This window comes from Molothrus aeneus, unplaced genomic scaffold (assembly GCF_037042795.1).
Source record: "Molothrus aeneus isolate 106 unplaced genomic scaffold, BPBGC_Maene_1.0 scaffold_34, whole genome shotgun sequence".
Lineage (NCBI taxonomy): Eukaryota > Metazoa > Chordata > Aves > Passeriformes > Icteridae > Molothrus > Molothrus aeneus.
The window spans coordinates 274,473-297,225 of NW_027099005.1; the positions used below are offsets into that span (position 1 = coordinate 274,473).

Here is a 22,753-nt window from a genome sequence, read left to right on the forward strand (position 1 = left end):
TTGCAGGGAAAATGGCCAGAAACCCCTTGGCCTTTGGTGCTTCTGAGGAACCTTTGTGCTGGTGACAGAGTGGCTGGGCAGGGGCCGGAGCTGTGGGGATCCCTGTGAGAGCAGTGCCTGGAGATGGCCACAAGCCCTGTGCCAGGCAGGAAGCACCCTCTGTGTCCTCCTGCCCGCGTGCTGCTGGCTGGATTGCTGAGGGCTCCCGGCTGCCTCTGGATGGGGCTCCTCTGGAGCTGCTGTGGGGCTGCGGCGCTGCTGCCGGGCAGCTTGGCCGGGCTGGGGCAGCCCCTGAGGGGCTGGGGCCATGAAGGGATCAGGGCTGGGAAGCCCTGACTGGACACGGCAGTGGGAAGGCACGAGGGGGATGTGTGAGGGAGTGGGTGGCTGTAACATTGGCTGGAGGGGGAGTGGGTTGGAGACAGAGAGAGCACTCACCCCGATGTTCATGTGGCAAACAGAGAGCGTTTATTCTCAAGCCCTTCCTTCTAAAGGGCCTTTGAGAAACCCAGTCTGGATAATTTCATTGCTCTGATCTCTGTGCCTTGTCAGATTCTGGCCAGTGAAATGCTGCAGCCCTGGGAGAGATGTGACTGGGCGAGGCCCCTGGAGTCAAACCAGGGCTGGTACATTCACACAGCACGAGCCAGCCTGCACTGTGACACACGGCAACAGAGTGCAAGGCACAGCTCCGGGTGCTCCCCAGGAACCTCAGCTCTGGAGCACTGTCTGCCCCAAGCTCCAGGGGCTGCAGTGGGAGCCCGGCTGGGCTCTGCCCTGGGGCCATGCTGCAGGGACAGCTGGACACAGGGAGCATTCCCTTGCCACAAACAGCCAAGCCAGGGCTGCAGGGCAGCTGCTGCAGCCCGGACTGCACTGTTGTGTGCTGTGCTCTGGGGCCTGGGCTCCCCACCCAGGGCACTGGGCTGGTGTGCCACAGGAGACACAGAAGCTTCAGCTTCAGCCTAACTGAGGTGGGTGCGTGGGCTGGGAAGAGTGGGGAGGCTCAAGGGGATTCACAGAGCTCATCCTGCTGCAAGGACGAGGAAAAGGGAGAGGGAGCTCAGCAGTGAGGAGAGCTGAGGGCTGGAGAGCAGCTCTGAATGACACTAAAATCCCACTGGACCTCTGAGACATTGCTGCTCCTCAGGCAGTGACAGGATGAGTCCCTAAACCTGGGGCTCTGCCTTCCTCATGGTGAGGGGCACCAAGGAAGGCAACAGTGTGATGGAGACTGCAATGGGCTGGGAACTCACTGGGGGAAAAGAGGGAGCAGTTGGGAAGTAAAAGGCAGGTGGAGGAGAGAACTGTTCAGAGAAGGGCTGAGCTACAACTTGAGCAAGCTGAAAAATGTCATTTGCGGTCATCCCAGATTGATTTCATTTCCGAAGTTACTGAACAAGTTTATTTTCTGGGGGGTGTCATGTTTTCCCTTGGAGCTGTACACTCTGCAAACTTGAGCTGTGCTGCCAAAATGCTCAAGCAAGTCTGTGCTGCAGGTCACACCATTTCTTCTTTGGCTGATTCCGGCCCGGTGCTGAGCTCCAGCAGAGCCCTGGCAGAGCCCAGAGCAGCCTCAGCACCCGCAGAGCCCAGCTGCAAGGAGAGAAAGCAGAAACCGCCCATCAGCTGAAGGCTCCTGTGCCCTTGTCCCAGCCGCCCGCGGTGCCCAGGCCATGCTGGCCGTGCTCAGAGCGGTGCCCAGAGCTGCCCATCCCTGCTGCCTTTGGCACAGAGCAGGAGGGCAGGACATGTGCCCAGCCTGCAGCCAGCCAGGGCACATCCAGCCCTCAGCAGCTGCCCAGAGCAGGATGCTCCTGTGCTCGCTGCCATCTCCCAAAAGCTCTGATCCCACCCTGCCAAGCAGACGGGGACCCACCTCATGCCATCCCCCCCTTGAATGCTTCCTCTAGAAAAAGAAACATCAAATTATTGAAAATAGATTACAGACAATGGGGCAAAAAGAAAAAAAGGTAAAAAAACTTATCTCTACCAGGGGCTTGAGGAAGGCCCAATCCCTGCATGCCAGGGAAAAACCCACCCACGGGTGAGGGAAGCCCAGGCTTTCTCCCTTCCCCCTGCACTGCCCCCCATAATAACAGTGACCCCAAAGCAAACAAGGGCAGTGGAGCAGCCCAAGCCCTTCCTTGCCTGCACAGCAAAGCAGCCCCTGCACAGCTTCTGGAGTCCCACCTCTGCTCCCACCATGGGGCTTTGTTTGTGTTGGGCTGGCTGCCCCAGCACCAGCCCCAGACTGGGGCATGGTGGGTGCTGGGGGCTGTTGGCAGGGCCAGGAGCCCACTCCCATTTGTACCCACCCCAGCCCATGCCCCAGCCCTGCCAAAAGCAGCTGGGCAGCAGCTGAAGGATCAGCTGCACCCGCCCCAGCAAAGGGGGAACCTTTGGTTCCTGGCCAGGCTGTGCAATGCCCAAATTGGGAAGCATCCCCCTGTGTGTGGACTCATCTGCGAATTTCCTGTGGAGCCTGGTTTTGAAGAAGGTGCCAGAATCCAAGTCCATCATCTTCAGCTGGTCAGTGGCCAGGTCCAGGAAGAGGTTGTCATCCTTGGTGTCGTCCTCGCTGTCTCCAGCAGCAGCAGCCCCACCTGGTACAGCTTCTCCAGGGGCTCCTTCTCCTTCCCTGGGATGAGACCAGGCTCTCAGGGTTCTGCCCAGGGCCCCAGCTGTCGGGGAACAAGGACAAGCAAAACCAGCTCAGATGGCAGCCACCAGTGCTGGGCAGAGCAGCTCAGCTCCAGCACAAGGGCTGTGTGTTCCCATCTGATGAGCCCTGGGCAGTGACACGGGCAGCACAAAAAAGTCTGGGTTCCTTTGCTTCTGATTGCCAAGGCATGTGTGGGGCTGTAACTTACCAGGGCCCTGCATCAAAGTGTGCCTGTGGCTCTCTCCCTTCTTCTAGGGCAGATGAATATCCTGCATCCCAGGATGACAGAGCAGCTCTTCCAATGAGGGCCTTTCCATGTCCAGCGTGGATAAACACAAGATCAGATCTTGGCACTCTGGGCACAGAAACCAGAAACCGCCGGGCAGTTGGAGAAGGCTCCTGTTGGCTTTGCCCCACTATTCCCATGCCCAGGCCTTGCTGGATGTGCTCAGAGCTGGGCCTAAACTTTCCCATCAATTCCCTGTTTTGGAGGAGAGCAGGAGAGCAGGACATGTGCCACCTCCTCAGCAGCTGCCAGAGCGGGATGGCCACGAGCCCGCTGCTGTCTCCCAGCACTGGGATTCCCCCTGTGCCCAGAGATGAGGATCCACCTTGAGAGAGCCCTTGTGGCAGCGAGAGCTGATGGTCCCAGCTGATGTTCTGGCCCCTCCTGAAAGGGTGCTCCCCGCAGACCATCTGGTGCAGCAGGATGCCCAGGGACCAGATGGTAGCTGGCCTGCCATAGTACCAGCCAAAGTGGGTCCATTCCGGGGGGCTGTATGACCGTGTTCCTATGGAATAGAGATGGAGTTCATCAGGGGGATGCTGCTGCTCCCAGAGCCTGGCCCCACCATCCCTGGGCATGCGGGGGCTGCCCCAGTGGCACACGGGGTGACCACTGCCCTCTCGCCAGCACCTGGGACTTGTGTACAGACTTGGGGTTGGGAAAGAAGCCACTGGTGATGGAAGAGGGCTGTGGAAACCCTGGCAAGGCCCAACCATGACAAGGAAGAACCCACTCAGTGCTGGTGAAAAACCATGCTGTTGTGAATTCGAATGAGGCCTGATTTTGAGAAGGAAATAGGCTCTCATTTATCAAAACAAACTACAGAGGACAGGGAGTTTGAGATAAGCCCAAACTCCCACGCAACAACCCAAAGATAACAACATGTCCCAAACACACTGGGTTCCCCCCCATATAGTACCTCCCTCAGAAGGAGAGGAACCCCAACCCAACCAAACCCTCATTTTATAACCCCTCTCGGGTCCAGGATTGGTGGGGTTTGGATCCGCATGTTGACTGGTCGTTTTCCGGTGTTCTCGTTGATCCTTATCGATATTCATTCTGGACCAATCATTTTCTCAGGGTGTCGAATGATTGCTCAAGTCCCCTGTCCAATCACCTCCCGCCTCCCTTCAACTATCACCCCCACCAAACCCTGGACTTCCCCTCCCCAGGACCCACAACAAACACCCATCAACTCTCCCCAAAATAACAATTCCCAACCCAGCCCCAATTCAACACAAATTGAATGTAATAAGTAGCAGTACGTTTGTTCATTAATTAAATCAATAGCTAAATAATTATACAATATAAAAGCAATAACTAAATAGCTAAAACCGCTTGATTCTTAAATGTGCAGCCACACATGGTTGCTTGGCTTGCAGGAATCATATAGTGCTTTGGGAATTCCATGGTAAAGATATACCTTATAAGGAAAAGTTCACCCAGAGGTCACAGAGGAAGGCTGTAACAACAATCCTTAAACTCACAAGAATTGCTTAGGCTTGCAGGAATTGTATAGTGTTCTGAAAATTCCACTGTATAGGTATGCCTTATAAGGAAAAGTTCACTCAGCGGTTAAAAGAGGAGGACTTGGAGCCTTCATCCCACGACCACCAGAAGGCAGAAAAACACCCCCTAGCAACTGAACGGGGAAGCGCAAAAGACAGACCACATCATCCCTGAACCCGGGAGAAGAAGGCAATAAAAGGCAAACCTTGGGGATAGGAACGGTGCGAGCCTAGAGGAGCGGAGACTCCCGTCTGCCCAGTGCTGGACTTTGCTTATTCTTGCTTGCATAATTATAATAATAAAAAAATAATAATTGTATGATCCTTAAATCCAGTGAACTCGTTTATCACACCCATGAAATGTTTTGTCTCACGCAAAGAAGAAAGAAGCCACAAGCCAACACTCTTCTTTATTGCTACACTGTTTTCTTTGGTTACTTCTCTAATAGGAATGACTTTGGGGTGTGATTTGTTTGTTTCTCTCTTTCGTTCCTTGGGGCGCGCGGCGGCTCCTCCATTGGGTTCGCGGGGCAACGAGGAACGGCCGCGAGCTCCAGCGGCTCCACAGCAGCAGCAGAAGCAGCAGCAGACGCAGCAGCAGCAGCAGCAGCAGCAGCAGCAGCAGCAGCAGCAGCGCTTCTCTTGATCAGTTTTCAGCTCGACTTTTCCCTTGCTCCGCATCCCCTTCTCCCTCCCACTCACTGTATTCCCGTCCCGTCCCATCCCGGGCTGTGCCGTCCATGTTCCGCCTCTCCCAGCCCGGCTGATGCCGCGTCCCGCAAGGTGCCCCTTGGCGGGGCCGCCCCGTCCCCGCCCCTGCCCGGCCCGCCGTGGTTCCGCCTGGGCCAGGCTCTCTCCGTACCGGCTGTGGCGCCGCAGGAAGAGCTGCTTGCTCTGGTGCTGGCGGAGCATCGCGGTCTTTTGGCTCGGCCTGGCGCGGGCTCTGGCCCAGCCCCGGCCGAGGCCCCGGCCCTGAACAAAGCCCCATCCGTGGTTCCGCCCGCAGCCGCTCCGCTGCCGCCCAGCTCCCGCCCCATGGCCGAGAGCGTGGCCAGCAGCTTCCCCGCTCCGAGCTCCGCCGCTCGCCAGCTCGGCCGCCGGCCCCGAGCCGCCGCAGCCCGGGGCGGCTCGGCAAGCAGCAGCGCGCCGGGCGGGCGGGTGCCCCGGGCAGAAGAGCAGCAGCGCGGTGCCCCCCGCACGGGCGGAGAAGCCTCCCCTGGAGCAGCTCTACCGGCAGGGCCCGCTGCTGGGCAGTGGCGGCTGTGGCAGCGTTTACTCCGGGACCCGGCTCGCCGATGGCGCCCCGGTAAGAGACGGGGCCGGCTCGGAGGGCAGCGGCAGGCGGCGGGCAGCGGGCGGTGGGCGACAAGCTCAGCCCACTGCTCACCTTGGCTCGCAGGTGGCCATCAAGCGAGTGTCCCGGAGCGCATCTCAGAGTGGGCGCGGCTGGTGAGTGAGCGGGGCCAGCGGGAGGAGCCGGCAGGGAGGAGCCAGTGGGGCGGGCCGGGCGGGGCTGAGGCGAGGCCTGGCAGGGTGGCAGCCGGAACGCTGCGAGGGCAGCGAGCGTGGAGTGAGCGGGGGCCGCGCAGCGCCCCGGGCCGGGCCATGGCGAGCCGCGGCGGGGCCGGGCAGGGGCTGCCTGAGGCGCGGCGCAGCATCGGCCCCGCTGACGGCATCGCGGTCCCCCCGCAGCGCAACGGCACCCTTGTGCCCCTGGAGCTGGCGCTGCTGTGGATGGTGTCGTGGCCTGGCTCCACGGCGTCGTGCGGCTCCTGGACTGGTTCGACGTGCCCGAGGGCTTCGCCCTGGTCATGGAGCGTCCGCAGCGCAGTGAGGACCCCTGGTACTTCCTGCACAAGCGGCGGTTCCTGACGGAGCCCGTGGCGCGGGGGCTGTTCCGCCAGGTGCTGGAGGCCGTGCAGCACTGCAGCAGCCGCGGCGTCCTGCACCGCGACATCAAGGCCGAGAACGTCCTCGTCGACCTGGCCACGGGTGAGGCGAAGCTCATCAACTTCGGCTGCGGCACGATCCTCCAGGACACGTTCTACACCCGGATGTCAGGTGAGCCCAAGCCGGGGCCCAGCCGGGCAGCTGAGTTCCCCGCTTTGCTGGCAGAGGGGGAAGAGGGGGGAAGGAAAGAGGGGGAATCCTTCTTCAGCCAGCTGCAGCCAAGTTGCTTTTTGGCAGGGCAGGGGCTGGCTGTTGTGGAACGGGAGCTGGCTGGGAGGGAGGGAAGGAAGGCAGGAGGGAGCAACATGGGCCTGATGAGCTGCGCCCGTGTCCCATAGGAACGCTGGAGTACAGCCCACCAGAGTGGATCCTCTTTGGCTGCTACCATGGCCAGCCAGCCACTATCTGGTCCCTGGGCGTCCTGCTCTATGAGCTGGTCTGCGGGCACCTTCCTTTCCACACCAACAAGGACATCGTCCAGGGCCAGCTCGTCTTCCCGCCCCGGGTGTCTCAAGGTGGGGATGCGCCTTCAAGGCACGAGGGGAAGAACGGGGTTGGGAGGGGCAGCTGGCACATAAGCATCCTGCTCTTGCAGCTGGTGAGGAGGTGGATCTCCTGGGCTTAGCTGGAGGAGGTGGCACCTGTGCCTCTGTGCTGGTGTCCTCCGCAAGAGAGGATCAATAGGAAGCTTTTGGGTGCAGCTCTGAGCACTCCTGGTGTTGCCTGGGCACTGTGGAATGTGGGAGAGCACGGACAGGAGCCTTCTGGTTTCTCTCTGCAGAGTGCCAGCACCTCATCAGGTGGTGTTTATCCATGGACCCCACACACAAGCCATGCTTGGAGGACCTTTTTGAGCATTCTTGGCTGCAGGAGCCCTGCCTGGCCCAGGAGACAGCAGAGATGCATCCCTGAGCACAGTAGGATCCAGGAGCCCAGCAAGCAGCAGCGGCACGCGTCTCGTGGCACTGGAAGAAAACCCCGGAGCATTTCCCTGCGGCCGCGGTGCGGAGGAGACAGTGCAGCCGAGGAGATGCTGCTTCCGCTGGTCCCCGTGAGCTGTGGAGGGAGTGGCTCCGTGCTGCCCATCCCATTGGAGAAGTGGTGGCAGTGCAGTGAAGGTGACATGGATTGGGACAGAGGAAACATCCCCCTGCAGCTCAATGGCATCGTGATGTCCCCGCAAGCCGAGGCACAGCTGGCGTGTTCTTCTGGAGCACGACGTGGAGCTGGGAACACCGTCCTGGAGCTGGCCACTGGCGGGGCAGAGCCAATTGGTTTTGGCTGCGGCCCCTGCATGAAGGACACGCTCTGCACTCCGATGAAATCAAGATGAGTCCCCAGCCGGTGCAGGGGCGGGGGGATGCTGGTGCTTCCAGGCACGGCAGGGCCCGGCCTGGCCACGTGCCGGAGGTTCTCTGCTCGGCGGTGCTGGGGAATATTAATTTTTCTGCCGGCCGCCGAGCTGCTTTTTGGCGGGACAGGGGACGGATGTTGTGGAAGGGGAGCCGGCTCCTGGCCTTGCTGACAGCTTCTGCCAGCCAGCCTGGCACGGGCTGAGGCGGGGGCAGCCAGCCTGACAAAAGCATCCATCCATGTGGATGGGGGGCAGCAGAGGGGGGGACGGGTTCTGAAGCCGTGCAGACCCAGCTGGTCTGCTCTGCAGGCCCTTGAGGAAGAGGTGCGTTTACGGGCAGGAAAGGTGGGGATTTTCCCCACCTCTGAACAGGTTTAATTCTCACATGGAGTGGTCAGACCCTCCTCAGGCCTGTGATACGGTGACAGGTTTTGTGCTTTTTCTTGTTTCCAGGTCTTGTTTTGAATTGGCTTTCATGCAATTGTTCTTTTGTTTTCCCAGGAGGATTACACCTGGTGCCCAGACCCGACAGGGAAGCGCCTGCAGCGTCCGTGGAGCGCGCCCAGTGCCAGCGCTGCCCCAGGGGCCACGGTCTGCAGGGACAGCCCCTTCCAGAAGGACGAGGACCTGGTTTGGGATCGGCTCCTCTCCTGGCAGCAGCTCTCCAGAGGTGGGCACCTGGCTCCACAGCTCGGCTGGCAGAAGGGCTCCGGGCAGATGGCAGCGGGCACACGGGCATCCCGCTCTTGCAGCTGCTGAGGAGGTTGCTGTGCCATGATTAAGCAGAGGAGGTGGAACGTGGCCTGCCACACTGCCCTTCTCTAAAAACAGAGAATGGGTCGGGAGGTTTGGGCTCTGAGCAGAGCCAGCAGCCTGGCCCGGGCACAGGCCATGGTGGGACAGGGGGACAGGAGCCTGCTGCCACTGACCGTGGCTCTCTGGTTTCTCTCCGCAGGCTGCCAGCACCTCATGCCATGGGAACGGCACCGCTCGGCCTGCCAGCCTTGGAGGGCTGGAGGGCGGCCGGTGTTCATTTGCGGTCAAAATAAATTTGTTTGGTTTTTTTTTGTCATCGTCATCATCGGAGCGTTTCTTTCCTCCTTTTCCAAGCTTTTGGCCTCCCTTTATCCAGGGTAATCTTTTTGTGTCCTTCCTCAGCCTCTTGATGGCATTTGGCAGGGGGGGATTAAGCAACGTGAAAAATTCAACAACAGCTCCTTTTGCCAACTGCAGCAGCTCCTTCAAGAGCCCCTTCCAGTGAGGTCTGCATGTGCCTTGCAAAAGGAAGTGCTTTGCAGCGATGGGGTTGTCGCCCTGCTGCAAAAGCTGGGAGGAAATCAGAAATGGGGAAAATGCCAATTTGGCTCAACCACCACCCAGGTTCTTCATTTTTTCCCTCTGCTCCGTGATAGGCAGGCAGGGCTGGACTCCGGGAAGGTTCAAGTTCTTGGTGCTCCCTGGCATCAAAGTGATCAAGTAAACTCGTGTATGCAGGGACTGCAACAGGGCTACTTGTCAGAACCCAGGAAATTCCTCTGGCTGCCCTGGAGGACTCGAGCCCCTGTCCAGGGGGCTCAGAGGCCTTGGCACAGAGCCCAAGACCCCTGTGTGTGATAGGAAAGGGACAGGCGTTCGGAAGATTTTGGGCTGTGATGGAAAATTACAGGAATCCTTTTGCCCTTCTCCCCATAGATAAGGATCACCCTTGGAATGTAGTCAAACGTGTAGCCCCCCTAACCTATGGATGCCAGTAACTTTCCACTCCATACTAACCCTAGAAAGTATAGCCAAAGCCCTTTCTGACGTAGAGAAACCCCTTAGTCCATAAATACCCTCGAGACCCCTCAATAAACGCCTTTAACCGTCCACCACATTGGTGTTAGCGTCCGTTATTGGCCCCGAAGGATCCCAAGGAGAAGATCGCCGTGCTGGACTCTGAAACCAGGTCATCGCGGCCTTCACAAGAAGGCAACATAGTGATGCCGAAACCCGGGACGACGAGTCCGGGCGACGGGGGTACTCCTGGCCAGGGGACAGCATGCACAGCGCCGGAACGACTATAGCAAAGCAGGGGGACGCCCCGGGACCCGCGATTTGTATGGAAGCGATAGCGAAGGTCGTAAGTTTGATACATATGCAATGGGGAATCAAATGTGAACTCAGGAACTTTAATCTCGCTTTAACGAGACTCCTCAAGCTCGGGGTCATTGACCGACCCATAGATATATTACAGTCTGAGGCATGGCAGAAATGTACTGTCGCGTTAGCAGAGGACACAAAAGCCACGGGCAGCAGCAAAAGCCTGAAAGCGTGGGGGAAGGCAGAAGCCGCCCTACGCAAAGCATTAGAAGAACGGGAGACGTGGAACGCTGCACGTTCCTGTCTGTTAATCACGCCACAGCTGGGGGAGGGGGCGATAACGCGAACCCCTCCTGGTGGCGACCCGATTGAAAGCGGGGAAACGCGGGGGCCGGGCGCATCCCATCCCTCCCCGAGCCCAGAGCCCCCGGAGCCCCCGGGGGACCCCCTGACCCTTTCGGGGAACCCGCCGGGGCCTGGACCCCCTCCGGAGCCCCCCGGGGTGCCCGCGGGCCCCTCGCCCATCCCTTCCCCGCTGATAGCCGACTTAGCGCAAGAAGCGGAGGGACGCGCGCGGTCCTTTTGGGAGGGATTGGCAGCAGAAGCCCGAAATATCGAGAAAGCAGGCGCGCGGGCGGGCGGCGGAGGGGATCCGCTGCCTTTCCTGTTCGAATATGGCACGGGTGGCTGGGAAGAGGGGTGGAGCCCGTCGGCCCGCGGCGGGAAGAACCCGGAAACGTGGCCAGCCGCGGACATGCATGCGCGGGAAACTAGCGCTGAGCCCATGCCCGGCCGGGAGCCGTGGATCCCAGCAGACACGCATGCGTGGGGGTGCAACAGAGGGCGGGCACTCGCCCGGGAGCCGCGCCCACTGATGCCACCATATATGGGAGAGATCCCTCCCTGCAGGAGGCAGGGCGAGCCCAGGGGGCGGGAGTGGCACCGCCCCCGAGGGGAGGAGCAGGGCCGAAGCCGAACAAAACGGCAGCAGAAACCGGAAGTATATTGGCAGTCGACTTCCGACTCTGAAGGGAATCACATCTCCCCAGACCGCTCTGCGGAGCCCACCGAGTCCAGCAGCGACTCGGAAGCTGAGAAAACAGAATCAATGTGGTTCCGGACGAAACCAAATAAAACTTTTAACACAGTCGGGAACCAGCCCCAATACGAACTCACCGATTGGGGCAAAATCAAAATCGAATGCGCGGGGTGGGCGCCCGCAGCGTCGGTGCATGCCTTCCCGGTGAGAATTACAGGACCCCAGGGGAACCAGCAAAGAACGTATACTCCCGTTAATTCCAAAGATATTCAGACAATAGTAAAAGCTATTTCAGAAAAAGGAATTAACTCAGGGGTGGTTTCCACTCTCGTGGACGGTCTTTTTAGCAATGATGATTTACTCCCTTTTGATATAGTGCAAATAAGCCGTATGCTTTTTGAGAGGGAGGGGAGGTGCGGGATTCAGCCCCCTCCCGCTATGGATGCGAGACGGCCCATCTATGCCAACCCATAGTGGGGCAGGGGATCTTCATACCCTATGCTCCCACAGGCAAAAGCACACAGAAAGGGAGAAACATGACCCACCCCAAACCCTTACCCACAAGGGTCACCGACGTCCCGACTGGCGATGAGGAAGCCTTCCAGATAGGCCGCTCAGCCAGGTCAGGCTCGGACCCAATCCTTCGCATGTTAGAAGCTACCTTTCTATCCCTGAATGAATCTAACCCTAACCTAACCGACTCCTTCTGGCTTTGCTACGATGTTAAACCCCTCTTTTACGAAGGAGTCGCTTTAGATACCCCCTTCAGCTATTCCACAGCCGATGCCCCTCGCCAGTGCAGATGGGACACACCCCGCAAAGGAATTACCCTGAGTCAAGTCACAGGTCAGGGCAGATGCTTTGGCAATGCAACCTTAGCTAAGCGGAAAGGTGACGTCTGCACCGAAGTAGTTGAGCCTGACAGGAAGGATAATAAGTGGGTAGTCCCATCCGCATCTGGAATGTGGGTTTGCCAGAGATCTGGAGTGAGTCCCTGCGTGTTTCTTGCCAAATTCGATAACTCTAATGACTTTTGTGTTCAAGTTCTGATCTTCCCTAGAGTCCTGTACCACTCAGACGAAGAGGTGTACCACCTTTTCGAAGAAAACAGCTGGCTCCACAAGAGAGAAATACTAACAGGTATAACTATCGCAATGCTGCTCGGCCTAGGGGCAGCTGGAATGGCAACAGGTGTCTCAGCCCTAGCAACTCAACACCAAGGACTGTCCCAGCTGCAGATGACCATCGATGAGGACCTGCAGAGGATCGAGAAATCCATTTCCTTTCTAGAAAAGTCAGTCTCCTCGCTCTCAGAAGTGGTCCTGCAGAACAGGCGAGGACTGGACCTCCTGTTCATGCAGCAAGGAGGCCTGTGTGCTGCCTTGAAAGAAGAATGTTGTTTCTACGCTGACCACACAGGAGTCGTTAGAGACTCCATGGCAGAACTCCAAAACAGACTGGCTCAGAGACAGAAAGACAGGGAAGCCCAACAGAGCTGGTTCGAATCCTGGTTCAATCGATCACCATGGCTAACCACCCTAATTTCTACCCTAATAGGTCCATTGGCAATGCTGCTTTTAGCTATTACCTTCGGGCCATGCCTGCTGAACAAGCTAGTCTCATTCGTTCAGGCCCGCCTAGAACGGGCTAGCATCCTGTTCGTGGGACAGCAACACTTACTGTGAATTCAACAGGGAACACTGCCAGTCACGAGAGACTTGCCTGGCAGAAACTTACTCAGGTTTCCCAAGACCCTTTTCCCTAGTCAGATCTCAACCTCCTACCTCATTTCAGTGCCTATGTATAAGACTACCTCGTTCATTTGTGAAAGAGGGGGGGGAAGTGTAGTAGGCATAGGGACAGGCGTTCGGAAGATTTCGGGCTGTGACGGAAAATTACAGGAATCCTTTTGCCCTTCTCCCCATAGATAAGGATCACCCTTGGAATGTAGCCAAACGTGTAGCCCCCCTAACCTATGCATGCCAGTAACTTTCCACTCCATACTAACCCTAGAAAGTATAGCCAAACCCCTGTCTGACGTAGAGAAACCCCTTAGTCCATAAATACCCTTGAGACCCCTCAATAAACGCCTTTAACCGTCCACCACATTGGTGTTAGCATCCGTTATTGGCCCCGAAGGATCCCAAGGAGAAGATCGCCATGCTGGACTCTGAAACCAGGTCATCACGGCCTTCACAAGAAGGCAACACCTGTGCCTTTGATTTAGCCCTTGGAAAAAACGATTACCAACCTTATATGAAGAATTGCGAGCCTTGAAAGTTTTAAGTAGGATGAAAATGAATTTATCGTGGGGTGAAAAATAGATTTTTGGGGTTTCTAGAATGGGGATTCAGGGGGCAAGATGGAGCAATCGGGGTGTGTCCAGCCTTTCTCCTTCTTCTTCTTCTTGGCCTCCATCTTCTGCTGTGATGTTTGCCCTTTTAGATTGGTCTAGAGTAGAAGCTCACTGTCTAACATAAGTGATAGGTATTGGAAAATAATTGTAAATATCATACATGTAGATTTTAGTATAAAAAGATAACACCGCCTCGGGGCAGGCAGAATGCCTCTGACTGTCTTGCTGAGTGGACCTCACCAGGACAGGAGAAAGAATTTTATAGATAAGATACAATAAACAACCTTGAGACCAAGAACGGAAGAGCTCTGACTCCTTCTTTGAGTGCCGGGCTGGGAAAAGAGACTTTCTAACGTATATCAGTGTCACTCTGACCAGCTAGAGATCCCAAGATCTCCTAAGAAATATTTTTTGGGTCCTTTTAAATGTTGTTATTTTCTTATACATGTTCAGCTGTTCTAAGAAGTTCCTTGCAAGGTCTCTAGGAGAAGATTTTTTATTAAATAAAGAAGGGGGAGTTGTGGGGGCCAGAGATCCAGCCAGAGAAGAGCTTGCTGTGCTCCCCTGGAGGGCCAACTCCTGACCCACTGACTTTGTAGTTTGGGCGAGCAAATATGACCCGCAGCTGCCTTTGCAACTTTATGTTGATCCCCCAGTACTCATTGGTCCTTCCCTTTGTGTTCTGCCCCTGAGCCCTTATCCCATTGGTTACCAGTTTTGTCCTGCCCCTTGCCTTCCCTATATAATCCCGTTTTTCCCTGGTTCGGAGAGTTTCTGTCCCTGGCTCCCTATGCAGAGTGCCCTGCTCTTAATAAAGGCTTCTTCTCTGTGGAATGCCATGCAGAGCTCCAGCCTTTTTTCTCCGTGTCACCTGAAGAAGGAAGCTGAACATCACACGCTGCTCTGGGAGGAGGATGTGCCTGTGCCCCTGAGCTGTCCTTCTTAGGAGGCTCTTCAGGAAGGTTGTGACACCCTTACCACGGCCACCCTGCCGCCACAGCAAGCAAGAGCCTCAGAAACGCCCTTGTTCCTAGAGGCTGTTCTTGTTCACTTGCTACCGATGAGTAATTTGGGATCACAGCCACCAGGACAGTCCTGGAAGCCCTGGAAGTTACCTGCTGAAATACTCAGCATCAGTCAATTAACAATACAGAGTGCAATACACATTCTCCAGCCACATGGCTCTGTCCCATCAGCTTCTCCGTGACTGGATGTGACATGTTTGGGGATTTCTGCTCTTTGGGCATTTGTTTCCTCTTGCATTTCATTGGATTGAGGCAGTTGTTGCATATAGGTTTTATGGGCAATTTTTTTTCCTCCATAGGGAGAGTAGAAAAAAATACAGGGAGAGTAGAATAGAATACAGCAGCATGCTTAGTTGGTTTGTTAAAATCAATGATATAGAAAGTAGTAAGCAGCTATGGAACTGAGGAAAAGGGAATATTAATAGACTATGATAAAACACTCGACAGAAAACACAATTATGCTAAAGAGTATCCTTCTCCTTTTGCAGAAAGGCCCCTCACCGAGGACATAACCAGGGTGGGACAGAAAGCTGCATCAAGAGCTTGTGGGGGGAAAGGGAGTTCTTTGTGTTGTAATGCCTATGGAAATTCTGTGCAGTGACAGAGCTCTTGTAAGAGCTGTAAATTGGTACAATGCCTTCAGGCCTAAATTCAAGCTAGAAGCATGCTCCCAGAGCAGCAACCTTTCTGTCACTGCTCTTGGACTGCAGCTTCAGAAACAGGCAAAACAGACCTCAGCTTCGAAAATCTAAAAGCTCCTTTTCGGTTCCTTGATCAGATTCAGGATATACTAGATTGCCAAGCAGTTTGGATTCTATTTGCCACCTGTATGCCAGTTGTCTTCTGTTAATTGGGCAGTTTTCCTTATCTCTTCCACAGCCAATCCTCCCTCCAGGGGAGACATCTGCTGATAATAAGCTATGGAATGTCACTGCATGGCTGATAAGAACTACAGCATCCCATTGGGAGATGCTCCGCCCAGAGGGAGGAGCCAAGCATTCCTACCCAGATATAATCTTGAAATTCTGGAACACCAGCACAGCTTCTCCACTGGATTTCCCAGAGGAACAGCAGCCTCTTCCACTGGATCTTCAGAGGAAGACTACACCTTTCTACAGGATCCCTGCTCCAAGAGAACCACACCTGACACTCCAGGAGGGCTGCAGCCACAATTCCAATTGGACTGCTACCAACACCCTGACCCACAGGGTGTCAGGTTGTATTCTGACTCTGTCAGTGCTGTTTTGGTTTACTGCATTGTTTATTTTATCTTTTTTTTTTCTTTCCTAATAAAGAACTGTTATTCCTGCTCCCATATTTTTTCCTGAGACCCCCCCCCCTTAATTTAAAATTTATGGCAATTCAGAAGGAAGGGATTTACATTTTTCCATTTCAAGAAAGGCTCCTGCCTTCCTTAGCAAACACCTGTCTTTCCAAACCAAGACAGAGGAGCCACCTGTGTTATACATGTAAATACTTAACACAAAAAAAGCAAGAGCCTCAAAAAGGCAAAACAGCTTGGTAATTTGTAGAAATAACTTTGATCAAAAATAAAATGTGTTTATAGATCGGTCTGAAGATGACATTCACAATTTTCCTGGTGATATTGTGCACTGTACTGTAACAGTGGATAGTAACTGGACATAGCCAGTAGGATAACTGGATATGCTTTTCAAACTTAGTATTCATTGAATTATTCATTGAATTCTCATCCTTCTGTACACTTCAGCTCTGCTGTAAACTTCAGAGACATTTTTTCACAAGCTTCTAACAAGTTACTCTGGATCCATAATTCCTGAGACCAAAGGGAGCCCAAATGCCAAGTGGGATTACTCTTTCTCAAAGCCTGGAGTCACACAGAATGAAGCAGTACTTAAATCATCGTGTGCATCCCATACACATAACAGTCCGGTTACTGACCATCTGCAAGAATTTTTTGACTTTTGCTACAAATTACCTTCAAGAATAAGCTACAAATAATATCTTGAACCTGTTAAAATTCAGGGGTGGCATTACAATTGCCCTAAAAAATTCGAAGGGCACCTAGTGCTGTTGCAGTAATACAAGAGAACTGTAAGTGTGTATTACTAGTTGTTATTCATATTAGGTAAAAATGGATCAGCTCAGCTTTGCAAAGCAAGAAACAAGTCACGGAGAGTTGAAATGATGGATTTGGGACAGTGTAGCCAGTCTGCTTTTTGTGAGAGATGCTCTTAAGCAGTGGCAGCATTAATGTACTCATCTCCTGTAACTTTGCTCCTTGTGATCTACTATCCACCTCTGCAATTTTTTCTGCTCTTTTTTTTCTTTATTTCTTCAGCTGAGTACCAAAAGGAAACACAGAACTGCAATGTTGCTACCAAAATAATAGATCTTTTATTCAAACTAAAAAATACCCAGGGCTTTTAGAAAACACAACAGAAGTGTTGCAAAGTATAAACAATAAAAGATATTGAACAGTATTTTGACATTACACTACATCAGCCAAAGAAATGGATAGTAGGGCTTGAGGAACAAGGATAGAAATGAAGTTTTGTTAAAAGGGCTTATTTTGGTCTCTATTGGGTAACTGTCATCACCCTGATGTAAATACTTCACAATCTATTTAAATTTTCCTAAGTTGTATTCTTTTGCAATCAGCTATGATTTTTTAAATTTCTCCTACACCCATAATTGAATGATCTGAGCACAATCTCCAAACAAGACAAATGGTAAAGTAGCAAAGGGCTGCAATAACTGAGCAGCCAACAGGATAAGCCACACTGGCATCTCTTGGCTTTACCAAATCCTCTGTGAGTGCTTTCGTTTCTTTTCCTCTTTGGTTTAAAATGCAACTCATTTTCATTCCTTCTGATGACTCACCTCTGAAAGAAAAAGGCAGTAGCTGTTTTTGGCAGGGTAAGTTGCATTTGCAAATTGGCTCAGCTTGTTGGCAGCAGAACTGCATTTTTTCTTATCAAAGCTGCTCATCAGCTTGAGTGCAGAGAAGGCGCAAAAGGATGAGAGAGGCTGGTGGAGCTCTGATGGTGTGAGGATCCAATGGTGCAAAGAGCTGGAAGGTGAAATCCCTTTTCTTGAGTTCAGGGTCATTAGGGAAAGGGAGGGTGTGCCTGAGAGCTCAGTTCTGTCAGCCATATTCACCTAGTAAAAGGTTTTTTTCCTGCACCTGTGTGTGTGGCCAATGCCAAGGGATGGCAGCTCTTTCTGTTGTGGGGGCATTGCAGCCTCCAACTGCAGACCATGCAAACTGAGCTGCATTGAAATGTGTTCTCCAGGGCTCCGTTTTGGGGCTGGTCCTGGTTAACATCTTTATTGATGATCTGGAGGAGGGCTTTGAGAGCACCCTCAGTAAATTTGCAGATGCCCAGTTGGGTGGGAGTGTGGATCTGCTGGAGGACGGGAAGGCTCTGCAGTGAGACTTGGACAGACTCGATCAATGGGCCAAGGACAAGGGCGTGAGGTTCCACAAGGCCAAGTGGCACATCCTGCAGGTCACCAGCCGCCTCAGGGTGAGCCAAAGTGTGCCCAAGGGGGCAAGAGGCCAATGGCACCTGGCCTGGATCAGCAGCAGTGTGGGCAGCAGGAGCAGGCAGCGCCTGCCCCTCTGTGCTGGGCACTGCTGAGGCCACACCTCGAGTGCTGTGTCCAGCTCTGGGCCCCTCGGGGAAAAGGACATTGAGGGGCTGAGTGTGGCCAGAGAAGGGCAGCAAGGCTCACGAAGGCTCTAGAAAACATGGCCCATGAGGAGTAGCTGAGGGAGCTGGGTTTCTTCAGTCTGGAGAAGAGGCTCAGGAGTGTTATAAACAAAAACTCTGCCAATTTTTTTGGGGCGAAAAAAGTTACAAAAACTAGTCAGACCAGTGTTGCTGCTAAAGTGCTACCTGTTTGTTATGATAATTACAAGTCCTTGTCATTAATGGTTCTTTTTTCTGTATCAGTAAAGGCCCTGGCTAGGGCTAAGTTTATGGCTCCTCTCCCGAGACAGTGAAGGGAGGGGACCTCCCCAGACAGTGAGGAGAAGGGACGAGAGGTAGGAAGGGGGCATGCAAAATAACCTCAGGACCAGCATGCCATGAGAAGCTACTACTCCAAACTTACTGAAAAGACCCCCAAAACAACGAGCCAATATAGAGCTGGGATAATTGGAGTGATGTTTGGATGTGAGGAACAGAGTGCTGAGCCTGCAGAGATGCTGAAAACCTTCATTGCCCCTCACCCTGAGCAGAAAATCCTCTCAAACCGGGACCCAGAGAGAGAAAGAAGCTTTAGAGATCAACATCTGATTGGTGCCTGAAAGGCTCCCACGAGGACTGGACCCCCAGCTCTGCCCCTAATGGACAAAGCTGCACAGATCCTCCTCCTCTGAGTCACCCTGGGAGAGATGATGGAGACTGCAGACCTGTTGAGCTTTCCAATCTTGAGCTGATCACTTTTAATAAAGGCATTAAAAGCAGAAAAAGTCTCCTGTGCTGTTTATTTCAGCTGGGGCGCTCGTCCGGGATAGCCATGCCAGAAGAGGACACCGGGACTGGCCATCTTGGACCTCGAGGACAGCTGGCCATCAGGACCAGAGAGATCGGCTTGGGGCCAGTGACGCTGAGGAGCTCTGGACTGGTGAGAAATCCGGTGGCGGGAGTAGGAGAGGAGCGAGTGTGTGTGTGAGTGAGACGAGGACCGGGCCCTCGGAGCGAGAGTGGACCCCGCAGTGCCGCGTTTCCGGACTCCTGCGAAGGGCCCGGCCGGGAACAGGGGGAAGCGCATGGAATCAGCGTGAGTGAGTCGTCCCCTAAGGGGGAGAGAGGGCCCCCCCTCCGGGCGTGCGGAGGAAATAGTTGTATGAGTGCCACGCACCCCCAAAAGTCCTGACAGAGGGAAGTCAGGCAGATTGCAAGTCCCGAGGAGGGTTCGGGCAAGCTCAGAAGCCCTGCAGGCAAATTCAGTCCTGACAAAGGGGTCAGGCACAAATCCCAGCGAAGGAAGCTGGGGTTTGTTTTTAAGTCCTGATACGGTGAGGCCTGACATTTGGAAGGTTAGGCAAACTAGAAATCAGCAGTTGTTTTTCCTGACAGAGGGGAGTCAGGCATGAACTGGTTTCTTACGCCAGGGTTTCATGTTTTCAAGTCCTGATAGATATAAGACCTGACATTAGTAAAGTTAGGCAATCTAGAGATCAGGCAGTTGTTTCAGTGTAAAGTCCTGAGCATCAGGCAAATAAATTTTTCTTGAGATTACCTGTCAATAGAGGCACCTTTGGGATTTTTTTCTGTTGAGACCCAAAAAATTTGGAGGGTGTAATAGTAAAAAGACAGGCAAGAGACTGAGGAATATACCTCCCAATAGCCCCTTGGGGGAACTTTTAGAGAAATGGCATTCTATAGAGGCCACAGAGGGATTAGATAAGGTGAATATGATCCAGTATTGTGTAGAAGTCTGGCCAGAATTAGACGTGCAAGGAGGATGGCCTTGGTGTGGGGCAAGGGACAAGTGGATGTGCCAACAACTGAGTCATTGTCTGACAGCTCGAGGAGATACCGATCCTGAGCAATTATTGTATGTAGCTTGCTGGTTAAAGAACGCTATTGGGGATGAAGGGGTGCATATTTGTAAGGTACAGAAGAAGAAAGAGGGGAATGAAGGAGAGGATGCTGGAATTGTTAAAAGATGGGACCCCCTGGATTATTTGCCTCCTTCTGCCCCTCCACTTTATAATCCTCTTCCTTGGGCACCTCAAATGGCAGGTCCGGTTCTTCCCCCGGCTGCCATCTCATTACCGCCTGCTCAAATTCCTCCTTCCACCTCTTAGGCTTCCCCTATGGTAGACCCAGTATCTCCCCTAGTAACCACTCCCTCACCACCCCCTTTGGCTCCTCCAGTTCCTTCTGCACCACCACAAGTGCCTGCCTACTCCACCTGCTGCATTCTCCACCCCTTCTCCAGCTCCACTTAAAATGTACCCAAGCTCTTCTCCCCCTCCTATTGCTGTCCCTTTACCTCCTCCTAGTTGGGACACAAATGTCTCCTTGCCCGGTAAACAGCTATCACCAAATACACCTGCTGATCTGCAGAAAGTTCAGGGTAACCCTGATATCCCTCAAACTAGTAGCATGGTGTCTGAAGATGGGCCGTACTGTAGTACCAGATCCAAGACCTCCAAGGCAAAGAGACTTTTTCCCCTCAGAGAAGTTCCTATAGGAGAAGTAGTGGGAGGTGTTGGCTTTGTGAATGCTCCTCTAACAGCTTCTGAGGTGAGAAGATTCAAGAAAGAGTTAGGGCATTTAGTTGAGGACCCAGTGGGCATAGCCAACCAAGTGGATCAATTCTTAGGCCCAAATATCTACACTTGGGGGGGAGATGAATTCCATTCTAAAGATATCATTTTCCCCAGAAGAGGTCCAGATGATTAGGGTGGCTGGCATAAGAATTTGGGAGAAAGAGAACTGTCCCAAGTGCCATCAGGTGAACAGAAATTGCCACTGACAGATCCCAGCTGGAACCCTAACCAGGAGGAAAGGAGGAAGGCCATGATGGAATATAGGTCTTTGATAATACGAGGGATCAAAGAGTCATTTCCCAAAGGAACTAATACCAAATTAGTATTAGAACTAATACTGAATTTGAGGGGGCACAAGAGAAGGATGAAGCTCCTGCTGCTTGGCTTAATCGCCCAAAGCAGAACTTCCAATTGTACTCTAGAATAGACCCAGACACCACAGAAGGTCAAGTGCTACTAAAAGTCCAATTTGTTACCAAATCTTGGCCAGATATATGGAGAAAACTAGAAAAAAATGAAGATTGGCAAGAGAAGGACAGAAATGAGTTATTAAGAGAAGCATTGAAAGTGTATTTAAGGAGAGACTGAGAAAAAGCAAAGGCCAAGGCCAAGATCATGGTTGCCATAGCTAAAGAAAGTGTGGGGTGGGTGGGTCCACCACCAGGAGGAGGCAAAGATAGGCCAGGACTGTCAGGTACAAGAGAGATAGAGAGACCTCAAGTCCCTTTGAGTGAATGACACTGCTATTATTGTGGAGAGGCAGGACACGTCAGGAAGTTTTGTAGAAAGCTCAGTCTCGATGAGGCAATAGCCAGGGAACAAGAAGCCTTGGAGAGGGTTCTTAGAGGTGATGATTAAGGGTGACAGGGGCTTTACACTTTAGGGGACCCGATGCAACATCTAGAAAAGCCCTTGGTAAACATTGAGGTGGGACCCCTAAGTGAAGAATTTGAATTTTTGGTTGGATACAGGAGCAGATAAGTCCTGTCTCAACAAAGTACCAAAAAGTAGAGTAAAATACCCAAAAACATCTGAGGTGAGACAAAAACAGCTAGGTAGAAGGATATCCAATAGCATTAGGACTGGACAGTAGCACTAAACTTGTAATAAGTGATGTGAAAGTCAAAGGTACCTTATTGTTGTCTGTTGTGTGTGTGAGAGTGAGTCACAAACAAAGTCAGCCTCAACTTCCCGGGCAGGTAGGAAGGGGGCAGTAGAAAGAGTGTGTGTGACCTGCAAACCAGACCAGTGTTCCCCGGTGTGTGAGGGGGCCGTAGCTGTAAGAGCGTGAGTGACACGCAGGCAGCCTCACAGGTGAACGGGCACCGGAGGCAGCAGAGCCAGGGCCCTTCCAGAAGGCCTGGAGATACTGAGAGCTGGAGGCCAACCCCAAGGCGAGGGGGGGCCACAGGGACCCGTGATTTTCTGGCAATGAGGATCCACTTTGTGTCTTGAGGGTGTGAAGGAATGTGTGAAGGTGAATGAGAAATAAAAGTGAGTGAATGTAGACGAATTAAAGTATAGGTAATGTGGATTGTGCATTGTAAGTTTTACCACATCTCCTTGGAGGGAGGTGTATTGTGTTGAAAAGCAGTGTGGGGAAAAAGTTTGTTTTAGATGCAAGGGGTTGAAAGAAAAGTGGTATTTCAGCTGTTAGTGAAAGTGAGAAACAGAGACAGGGGATGAATAGATAAGATCTTGAAAATTGAACAGCAAACCAGTAAGTTAGATGCCGAGAAAAATGGGAGAATAAAAGCATGCTAGAAAAGATACCCCCAAGATAGCCCTTTGGGAGTCAAGTTAGCTAACAGAAATACAACTCCTTGCAAAATACAGAGTAGGCAGAAATTGATGAGAGAAACATGCAAGCTATGGAAAAAGGGAAATTAACAAATTATACATAACATTAACCCAAGAAATTGGGTTTTGAGAAAATCATAGTAGACCATTAATGCCTATATTTGAAAGCCCCTTTCAGGTACTCCTCATTGCTAATTCGACTCTGCGGACCAGAGGAAAACGTTAGACCCACATCATCAGATTCCACACCACTCTCACTCCCTGGAATTGGATCAAGATTCAACATCAGTTTCACCCCCTGGCATTGGACCAGACTCCACACCACTCTCCCTCTGGGATTGGACCGGACTCCACACCACTCACCCTCTGGCATTGGGCCGGATTCAATGTCAGTTTCACCCCCTAGCATTGGACTGGATT

General features: G+C 53.1%; 1 pseudogene; it reads left to right on the forward strand.

Annotated features, from left to right (window-relative positions):
- Positions 1-3,527: 3,527 nt before the first annotated feature.
- LOC136570420 (serine/threonine-protein kinase pim-1-like) lies at positions 3,528-7,321 on the forward strand (annotated as a pseudogene).
- The last annotated feature ends 15,432 nt before the right edge of the window (positions 7,322-22,753 follow it).